At 34.2% G+C, this 11,693-nt stretch overlaps 1 long non-coding RNA gene across 1 annotated transcript in view; it reads left to right on the plus strand.

Annotated features, from left to right (window-relative positions):
* The window catches only part of LOC138158372 (uncharacterized), a 224,602-nt gene extending 213,478 nt beyond the window's left edge, over positions 1–11,124 (plus strand). Inside the window, exon 3 of the long non-coding RNA XR_011167619.1 lies at positions 9,532–11,124. This is a non-coding gene — a long non-coding RNA (uncharacterized lncRNA). The remainder of the gene's footprint in view (positions 1–9,531) is intronic.
* The last annotated feature ends 569 nt before the right edge of the window (positions 11,125–11,693 follow it).

The following is an 11,693-nucleotide window of genomic DNA, read 5'->3' on the forward strand; positions in this document are numbered from 1 at the left end:
CAGTTCCATATCTGAATCAGCCTCTGCAAGCCAGCTCTATAGCCTAACCTTACAATATGTATCCCTTACTTTCAGATAGTCTGATAGTTCTTTTCCTCTGATAGTGAAAAAAAAAATTAATTTACAAAAAGATGTTATAATACGATTAAAATTTTGTAAAGAGTATTGTACATGTAAACTTGAAGCATTATAAAAATTTACATTGTTATTATTAGGATTCACAGCAAGATTTTTAAAGTAGCAAACAATGTATTTCTGGTAATTATTACATTTACACAAAATTTATATGCAATTTTCCAGTTTACTGAAAGAGATGTGACTAGTATGGTAACAATATTCACAATTAATCATCTGTGTGTGTTATTCAATATGCCCCTTTGTTTAAATATCATGATAATTAATTTTCATATCTTTGGACAAAAGATCATCATTATTAAATGATACTTTGAGTAGATGAAGTAAGACAGGTTCATGTATGGAAAGTAGAAGAAATGTATTCAAGACTACCTTGAAGTAGAGTCTTGATTATAGTAGACAGTTTAGCTGAGAACAGCTAGGAAACCACAGAAATGGTTAGGTCGGCTTGGGTGGTACTAAAAGGATAGGGAAAATAGAAGACATTTATTCTTTAAACACAAACTTCAGGTAAGCTGAGATCCTATGGAGCAGGGATATCCTGCTAAGCTCTCCAAATGACATAAATCACAAAATAATCTTCAAGCCTGTAAAGTGTTGGAAAGAACTACAAATGGTTTCTTTCAATCACACTGGGCACATAGGTAGTAAGTGACCTTAGTGACTTCTTTTGAGTTGGAGAAGTCATCTAGAAAGCTAGAAGCACAGCACTCACCATGTTTGTGTGTGTGTATTGATTGTATTAAACCTTCAGTTGACTTAATGTTACCAATTAGTTTATGGTCACATTGGCTATTCACTCTTTGGCATAATTTGTCACAGATGTGTCTGAATTCTTTCTCTGACACATACTGACTGTATCACTATAAGTAACTCACTTCCTCTCCGTGTCTTAGTTTTTTTTTTAAGGATATAAATGGAAAAGTACATCAGTGGTCTGTACATATGATTTCATCAGTGGGAAAATTTCCTCCACTGAGCAAGGCAATTTATTTATTACTTAGAATTTTAGAGAGTTGCCTGAGATATTCAGAGCTTATGTAAATTTCTCATGTTCATATAGTCAGTATAGACTGGGTCAGAAGCAGGAATTGAATGTATCTTAGAGACAATATCTTGTAACAAGCAGTTAGATAGTTGGTCTGGGAGTCAAGAACAGAGGGAGAAATAAATTAGTTCACCACAGAAATTTTATGTTATGAATGAGTTAGGGAACTTTCTAAAGTTTTTTTCCTATTTGGATAATGCACTATATATTTTCCAAATGTCAATCCCTAGACTATAATTCAGAACCTGGTCAATAAGGATTTCATTCCTCTTTGGCCATTGGAAGCCTCATAGTCTGTTTGTGGGGAGAGATGGATCACAAATGTATGTATTTGTCAGAGTCTCAGAGGAAGGAGAGTAAGGGGAAAAAGGGAATGACCATTTTTATGTTGTTATGCTGTTTTTATATTATTGTTGTATAGTTTAATTATGTCCATCTCTATATGAACCTGTGGACTTTGTCCATTTTTTTTCTTGGCAAAGATACTGAAGTGGTCTGCCATTTTGTTCTTTAGTGTGACCACATTTCATAGATGAAGCACTGAGGCAAATCGAGGTTAAGTGATTTGCCCAAGATCACACAGCTGATCGATTGCCTGAGGCTGGATTTGGACTCAGCTCTTTTTGATTCCAGGCCTGTTGCTCTATCCACTGCATCACTTAGCTGTCCCAAGCACTTATCTAGCACCTACTATGCGTCTTCATTTGATGTTTTATAGAGAACGCACATAGGGCAAACGTTCACATTGATGGTCAGAAGTGACACAAGGACATGCTCAAGATATCTCTTAAGAACTTTGGAATTGATTGTGAGCCATGGGAGACACTGGCACAGGATTGTTCAGCAGGGTGTGCCTTTATCAGAGAAGGTGCTGTGCTCTATAAACAAAGCAGAATTGAAGCAGCTCAAAAAAAAATGTGTGATATGCGGATTTAGAGAATCCACCCAAAACATTGACATGGAGTAAAAAAAACAAACAAAGCAAAGAAAAATGTGTCCAATTCCCACATGAGTCTATATTCTTCTATACTAAGAGCCATCCTGAGACTTCTATCCCACTAGGAAAGAAATGGAACTATGATTTGCCAGTAGAGCAGGCCTTTGACATTCTGATGATTATCTGTTTCCCACAGGTCCTACAGACATCCTATAGACATTAATTTTGCCATCTTGTGGTTTAGCTATGTCCAGAAGGTAAATACATGTTAGGGCTGTTAGATAGTCAACATACCCTGATATAACCAAGGAAATAATATATATATATATATATATATATATATATATATACATATCTATATGTCTGTATATCTCTATCTATCTATTTATCTATCTATCTATCTATCTATCTATCTATCTATCTATCTATCTATCTATCTATCTACCTACCTCTCTATCTATCTATCATCTATATATTTACCTATCTCTATGATATTCTTCTATCAGCCCACAGAGATCCTCTGAGGTCTTCAACTCCCCCACTGCTGCCATTTTGGCATTTAAAGCCGCTCTTTACAATTTGACCCTTTTGTAATTTCCCAGTCTTTTACATACTATTCTCTTCCTTGTATTCTTTGATATAGCCACATGGTACTAATTGCTTTTTCACACAAGCAATACCTCATCTCTCATCTCTGTGCCCTTGTATTGGAATGACTGTTCTTGCATTAGAATGTAATCCCTCTTTCCCTCCATCTCTTGGAATTCAGTCTCCTTCAGGACTCAGCTCAGTGCCATCTGCTATTGGGAAAACTTTCCTGATTCCCCAGGCTGTGTCCTTTCTTATGTGACCATTTTGTTATAAACACACAATATACACATATGAAATATACACATATGCAGATGTATACATGTTTATATTGTGTATATTCTTATATGTATTCATGTTACCTCTCTCTCACAATATAAGCTTCTAGAAGGCAGGGATTATTTCATTTTTGCCTTTGTGTCTCTATGTTTAGCATAGTGCCAAGTAATAGTTTTATAAATGTTTCTTGACTGACTCATAGGTACCACTCCTCTTCCTATCATATTGATACCGTCCAAATAATCAATTAATCAAGTAATGGTATTTGTTAAGTGCTTAACTCATTGCAATAGCTAGTGTAAAGTGCAGGTCCTTTGGTTCTTTCATATTGTGGATTTAATTCCTTGTTAAAGCACCACCAGGACCACATGCTAAGAATCAAACTGCTCTGGGTATTTCCATTCTCTTGATAGCCAGAATTTGAGGTTTCCTGTGAGATAACATTAAAGCATTGTCACTGCCCAGGAAATGTCATTTCTGTGGTTAGAAGGTCAAACTTCTAGATCTCCCCCCCCCCAATGCCTGCAATCTCCCTTTTCTGCATAGAAGAAGAGATCTCTTGAACTCCTGGACTTGAGATTGCCTTCCTGTGAAGCAGTAGCATTAACCAGGACATCTCCCTTCATTTAACTAGGGGACTTGGATTCAGAAATGACATTGTTGAAGATTTTTTCCCCTTAGAACAAATAGGCAACCACTTGTTTGCTAATGTCCTAAGGTAATCATTAATAATACTAATGGTTCCAAATTCACAACATACTTTACTCTCAGGATCACTCTGGAAGGTAGGCAGAAAGGAAAAGGGTGAAAGAACAGCTAAAACATTTCAGTCAGCTCTAATGAGTCAGCAAAAAGGAGTGACTATTCCATCAGCATTCATCCTCCCTCAAGATTCGGAGCCAATTAATTCATGTTGGAGGTACCCGATTAACTATCCATCTAGAAGTACCAGGCAGTAGTTCCAAACCAGTTCCTGAGACTTAATTGAGAGATGCTTTTTGTGCCCTTTGCAAATCAGTGTTAAATGACTGATTATTCTCTCAATGATAGAGCAATTGGCATGTCTACACCCTTCATATATAAATCCTTTCAAAATCCTAGGGAAAAGACTCATACTTTGATCAGATTATCAAGATTTCTTTTTTTCAAAGAGCTCCTCTGAATTAACTCCCCATGCTTTATACTCCTCAGCGAACAAACATTTGTCATGATGCTCACTGTATAAGATTACTAGAAAAGAAAAGAAAAGAGGGACTAGAAGAAAGCCTTGGAGTACATCCATACAAAGGCATAATAGTCTAAGGAAACAGAGCACGGTCAGTTAGAAAAGTTAGGAGTCTTATGAGAGATGTAGAATGAAAGCTCTAGGAGAGAGTATCTAAAAGGTTGGAGTCAAAAGCCGTATCAGGGTATGGTTTAGTAATAACATCCCTACATAATCATATTGATGGACACAACAGACTTAAAGTGGACAATCCCACAGGATTCAGATGCATTTTTAAATATGTGGAGATAATTTTAAGGACGATAGAACACATGGGCATAGCACCATGGAAGTGTAGGCCTGTGGTCTAGGACTATGAAGAAAACCATACAGAAGTTTACAATGAAGCCTTTCCAAAATGGTCTTTGAAAGAATGCTTTATCCACTAACCTAATGGTTGTATTGCTTATTCTGAATATATCATAGATACTCATTCTTTAAGATGAATTCTTTGGATTTTCTGCACTAGAAAACTTCAACTGAAAATGTGGTGCTTTTGTCTCTTCAAAGCAATGAATTTGAATAATACTAGCAGAAAATGGAAGCACAATTATGTGCTTTTTCTAAATTCAGAACAAGTCCAATGTGCTATTTTTATATGTATTGTTAGCTCCCAGCTCAGATAAAAATTCAGCATTCAAATATAATCTCCTAAATACAAAACATAGCCTTTAAAATGTGACATGTCTTACCCATAGGGCACAGAATGATCTGGACTCAGAGTATGTAAAAAGAGGAAATTATCACCTTCACTTGGACCATCCATTAAGTGCTATCTTAGGAACAAAAGCCCAACTGAGGAACAGGGAGATGTATTAGGTAGAGCTACCTACAAAAAAGCAATTGTTTAGGTGACCAAACACAAAACAAATAGGTTCTGTCTCATTCTCCATTTTTCTTAACCTGGTTATTCAGAGAGTCTTTTCAAATATTTTGTTTTTCACAAAACAAATAAAAAAACTCCATAAATGCCTCATCTTGCTTTATAAAAGAAATCAAAGCAATGGAACTATGAAGAAAGGTAATGAATAATCTTGGTTCTGGAAAATGGATAATGAAAGATGCATTCTTATTCTAATTTGAAAAGTGGAGATTAAGGATATGGAATGCATCATATATTTACTGATATGGTTATTGCGTTTGTTGGCTTTTCTGAATTTTTTTTGTATGGTTGTTGTAAGGAAATGGTTGATGGAGGTTTTTGAGGAGACATGACTGTGTAGTGAAAATAAAAAGCAACAATAAAACTATATATACACACACACAACAAATCTTGTACAAACTCAGAGTAAAGGGGGAAAGGAGTTATTACCAAAATGAGATTAAGCTACATTTTCAAATGAGGGGACATTAGGAGAACACCCCTCCCCCCCCCAAAAAAAACCTTGAGTATTATTTAAGTCATTTTATTCCCTTAACCAAAGGAATGAGGTAAAGATTATGTCAGTTTGTCATGAAGTTTTCAGGAAGTATTTTCATTTCCCATATTGAAAACATGTTAGTATATGCTGCCATATACATTAGAAATGTTTCTGAAAAGCCATAAACAAACTGAATTTTTATAAAGTGAATCCTCCATGCACCTTTATTTACAGTAATATTTTAGAGATTTTCCCTCTTCCATGAAGAAGAAAGGCAGTGTGGCATAGTGAAAATAATCTATTTATTTATTCAAAAATTTTTAAACATTCACTTTCATAAAATTTTGAGTTCCAATTTTTTCTCCCCACCTTGCCTCTCTCTTCCCCAAGACAGCATACAATCTGATGTAGGCTGTACATGTACAATCATATTAAACTTATTTCCACATTAGTCACATTGTGAAAGAAGAATCAGAACAAAAGGAAGAACCAAGAAAAAAATAAAAAAGAGAAAATAGTATGCTTTGATCTGCATTCAGACTGCACAGTTTTTTTCCTCTGGATGTGGATAGCATTTAGTAGAAAGAATTTAGATAAGACTAAGGTTCAACAGGCCTGTATTCAAATCACAGCTTATTAGCTATTTGACCTTTGTATGTTGTTTCTTATTTTTCAAAGAAAAATTATTGTTCTATTATCTATTCTATTGTCACTGACCTGTTTACTTAATATGATTGCTCATAACAAAGACTGTATATTTAAATGCATTGTGACATGAAAATTAATAGACATATATGTAATATATGTTTGTTCACATTACTGGTTTTTTTTTTTGGTAATGTCCCCAAATAAATATTTGACCTTTAGGTATTGAGCTATGTCCCTTGGATGGTGCTACTAATGGGACCTACAGTTGGAAAATATTGAAGGAATTCCATGGGACACATTTGTTAAATTCACAGTTAGAAATGTCTGCAGTGGTCAGTTTCTCAATCCCCCCTCCCACATGTAGAGGAGTAGAGGTATTCTGTGATAAACTGCTAGATAGTTAATATAGATCACGCACCCCTAGTTCTAAATGCATGACATTTTTTATCTTATGATCAGGCTTGTCTGAGGGGACAAACAAAGGTAGTAAGCCATGTCCCCAAGAAGATCAACAGATCCTGGGATCAAAGATCCTAGGCAGGAGGAAGGCAGATAGTGAACAGATGTTGTTCATCACCAAGCTATGGAAGATTGATATCAAATGAAATAATTAGGTATAAAGTTCACTAATTAGTTTCTTTTAAACTAGGACTTAGCTTTCTTGAAATGCTTTTTATATTTGAAATTCAGCCATTTGAACCCACATACACCCTCAAGGCAAGTCAAGTTTATTAAGCTCTCACGATGTGTTGCTAAGTACTAGACATACAAAAAAGGCACAGCTTCCACCCTCCCCAAAAAAACCCCAAAAAACAAAAAATCAACAGCAACATACAAACATAGTCCCAACCCTCAATGAACTTACATTATAATGGAAGAAGCAACATGTAAATAATGAGAGACATATAAAAAATAATCATAGTAGATGAAAGGTAATCTAAGAGGGAATGGGACTAAGCAGTTGAAGGAACTATGAAAGATCTGCAGAAGACAGGATTTTTACTGAGTTTGGAAGGGAACCACAGAGACTATGAGGCAGAAATGAAAAGGGAGAGCATTACAGACAGGACATGGAATGCACACTTGATGAGGAGAAAGTAGGTCATTGTATTTAGATCAGAGGGTGCATGGAGCTGAGAAAAATATAAGAAAACTGGAAATGTAGGAAGGGACCAGGTTATGGATAACTTTAAATGCCAGACAAAAGAGTTTGTATTTTATCCTTGGGGTGAGAAGGAACCACTGGAGTTTACTGGATAGGAATATGACATGGTAAGATATAGGCTTTAGGGAAATCACTTTAGTAACTGAATTTAGGATGAATTGAAATGGAGAAGAAGTCAGTCATGGAGGGAAGTTAGAAGGTTATAGCATTATTGCAATAGTTTGGGTGTGAGGTGTTGAGAGCCTGAATTAGGGTAGTGGCTGTTCTGAATAAAAAGAAAACTATGTATAAAAGGCTGTTATGAAAGTAGAAGTGACAATATTTGGCAATGCATTGGATGTGTATAAGAAGTCAAGGATGACTCAGACATTGAGATTCTTAGTTACTAGGATTAGAGTGGTACCCTTAAAAATGACAAAAAATAGTTCAAAAGAGACGTGGGAAAAGATAATGAGGTCTATTTTTTGGACTTAGCAAGTTTGAGATGCTTATGATATTTACAGAGATGTGCAAAAGGCAATTGATTATTCTTTACTATAGCTCAGAAGAGACACTGGGACTGAATAAAACGAACTGGAAATCATCTGCATAGATACTATACCTGAATCCTGATGGATTCACATATGACACTGAGGGATAGCCATGGTTAGCAATAATGACTTGGCTGAATATCCAGCAAAAGAGACTAAGAACAATAGTTATAAAGATAGGATATGACTTAAGGGAAAATATTGTCACAAAAAATAGAGAGGAGAGTGTATGCACAGAACAGTATGACCAATAGTTTCAAATGCTGCACAACAGTTGAAAAAAAAACCCATCTCATTTGAAGAGAGCTTTGGTAAGTTTGGATGGTTTGGATGGTTTCAGTTGAATGATCAGTCAGAAATCAGGTTTCAGAAGGTTTAGAAAGGAGTGAGAAGAAAAGAGAAGCGCTGAATATAGATGGCTATTAGGAGAAGTGGAAGATAATATATAATGGATTTTGTGGGATATTTGTCTTTGTAGGCAGCAGAGAAGGAAGGAGCTAATAGATAATGAGATTTTGAATGTAAGAGAGTTGGGATGTTCATGGTGGAGGGGTGCAATTTCTATAGAAGATAGATGGCAATTGAGTTGAGTGTAGAAATAGAGGGGTTTTGCTTGGCAAGGAGAAAATTCACATTTTCATCAGAGACTGGAGTGAAGGGGATCATGGGAGTCAAAATGATTTTGATCTTAAAAAAAGGCAATAGTTTCAATTTTACATAATCAACATGATGATAAAGCTTATGTCATTTTGTACCCCAGAATCTGGGGTTGACTTTATCTCCCTGTGTGTGGATGAATAAATTTCGCTGTGGATAGTGTTAATCTTCTTGTAGAAATGTCCCACATGTGAAACCTCCATGTATGCGCAATGATAAAAGAATATTCATCTAGGAAAGATGACATGATTGTAACCCAAGTTGCCCCTTTTTTACACTATATTGGAGAATAAAAATCATTCTATAAAGACAAGAAGTTTGGCACATTGGAAAGAGTTTTATCTAGAATCAAGAGAGAACTGAGTTTAAATTCCACCTTTGACACTATTTCAATGATGTTGGCCAGGTCATTTTTTCTCTGACTCTGTTTTTTCATTTGCAAAACCAGGATTGTCATAACTGTAGTACTTTTCAAGATTATTGTGAAAATCTAATTATAGAATATACATGTATATACATATTTAATATATGTAAATGTATATAAAGTTTGCTTTTCAAATTTTAAACCCCTTTATAAATGTCAGGTCTCATATTTAAAAGTGTCAAGGTTTTTGCCAATCTTATAATTATACTATAAAATACTTTTGATAAACTGATTAAGAATGAAGTTAGCAGAATAATAATACCATATAAACATGAAACTTTAAAAATTTTAAGAACTATGATCAATACAATAAATATTCAAGATTCTAGAGGACTGATGATGAAAAATACTAACCATTACATGATTGCTAATTTAGGTGATTTAGGATGCAGAATGAAACATACATTCTTGCACACATTCAATGAAAAAAATTTGTTCTGCTTGATTACACATATTTTTACAAGGAATTAATTTTCTTCCTTCTTTTTTCCATAGGGTGCATGGAAAGAAGGAAAGAAAATAAATATCTCCATTGAAAAAATGAAAATAGAGAGTGAGGGGTGCTACATATATGAGAAGGTAGCATATACTTTTAAGATGAGGTCACTGTATTGTCAATTTTACTGTTTTAATTAAACTCTCATGAAGCCAGGGGTCTCTGTAAAGGTTTGTAATAAAAAAACACATCAATAAAACTTAAAAAATCACTTTCAAGAAAGTTTTAATATGAGGTACATACTATATCATAGTATGCAATAGTTCATACTATTATTTTCTCTTTGCCTGCTTTCAGAATAGTTTTTTTTTTCTTTCAAGAAACTCCGTATCTTTTCTATTCAGGAAAGAAGCCCACAGAAAATGCTGACCCTCCAACCATTATATTGTCAAGAGTTTTCTTTTCTTATTTTCCTTTCTAATGGGTTCGTGTTGCCTTCCTCCTTGAACTGAAGTTTCTGTTGCTTGAGAAAGCTGATTATTGCTCAGAAAACAGGCCATACAGTTTTCTATCCTGCTGTGCTCTGTTTCTTTCCTAATAAGCCTTGAACATTTCAAAGGTAGAGTGAGAAAAGTAAAATGGCCCACCATCTCCCTCTTCAATGCATGAAAGGAACTAGAGAAATTATTCTTTAGTGGCCCAGGTTAATGCCATAAGTTACAATTCAAATTTATTGTCTATAATTTTATATGCTTTGTAACTTTAATGCATATGTCTCAACTGCTATTAAAATCTTTCAAATGTACACATTTCATTTGATGAAGAAACATGATAGTTCAGGTACAGTACTAACTCAGCTGAGACATCATCTTACAAGACAACCTTACCCTTTCCATATTTCCTCATTTGTGCACTGTAAAATCTAGATAGAATTATTACATTTCCTTAAAGAGATGGAAAATTTAACTAATAGTGCATGTATCAAATATATGCAATGTAATGGTATCTATCTTGCTTTCCTTATCATTGTACTTAATTTTTTCTTTAGATAGTTCAAAATTTGCTATATGTTTATTACTATGCTATTGAAGAGCTTTGATACTTTTAACCTGACTCCAGATTTGTATTTTAAGACCTCAATTTGTCTCTCAAGTATTTAATTTCTTGTTTTACATGGTGTTCTGTTAATAAGGGACAGTGTAATTAATGACCACTTTTGGCTGATTAGTGTTTTACCTCATAATACTGTGCACTTCATGTTATGAATAAAACATAAATCTTTTGTGTTAATTTTTATTTTAGCACAAAATGACCCAAAGCTTCAATTTTATTTATTTTTAGTAAAGAACTAAAATAGCCATTAGCAAATTTTCTTTAGTCAAAAATTTCAAAGCCTAGAAAAAAGAAAACTACTTATTATAGAATATTGAGCCCGTAGCATTAGGGAATTTGGAATATGTGGTTGAACTGATAAAATAAATTAAAAAAATCAACAGTTTGTTGAAAGCTTGTTAGTTATTGGTTAACTCAATGTTTTTTTCCCATGTGTTTTTATATATTAGATAAGTTACTATGAAATGCAAGTTTAAATCAAAAGTGTGTGGATTCTTATTACAACCTTTCTCTAGGGACTTTTTTCTCTAGCAAAATTCTTGCCATTGTGATATGAGGGCAATACAATACCCATTTCCAAAATTTAATGAAGAAAACTGCTAGTTGGATTTCAAATCCCTACGTCACAGGAAGATACTAGTGATCTACCTTTCATAAGTAGTTACATAGGGTTTTTAATTTGGAAGGACCCTTAAACATTATTTAGTGCAACTCCACACTATTTTTAAATTTTTAAACTTAAATTTTGTTTTTAATGAATTCAACAGACGTATAAATATGCCTATTGCAATGGGCAAAGAACAGAAAACAATTTTTATGTGAAAATGTGTCCTTTTGTCATAGCTTTTTTTAAAAGTACAAGATAGAAGTCTGTCCTTAAAACCAATAAGTATAGTCAAGCAAAACAAATCAACACACTGGATATTTCTGTAAATGTATAGCCTATTCTTCTTCTCTGGTCTCACATCTTTGTACGAAGATATTGTGAACAGCAATGTTTGAACAGCAGTCCTCAGAAGTCACAATTGGCCTCTCCACCATACAATTCAGGAGTCTTTTATCATTGTTTTTGATTACAATAATTTTGTCATCCTTCAAATTGTTCCTG

This window comes from Petaurus breviceps, unplaced genomic scaffold (assembly GCF_028583685.1).
Source record: "Petaurus breviceps papuanus isolate PSGF00001 unplaced genomic scaffold, PetGlider_PUasm1.0 174, whole genome shotgun sequence".
NCBI classification, from domain to species: Eukaryota; Metazoa; Chordata; class Mammalia; order Diprotodontia; family Petauridae; genus Petaurus; species Petaurus breviceps.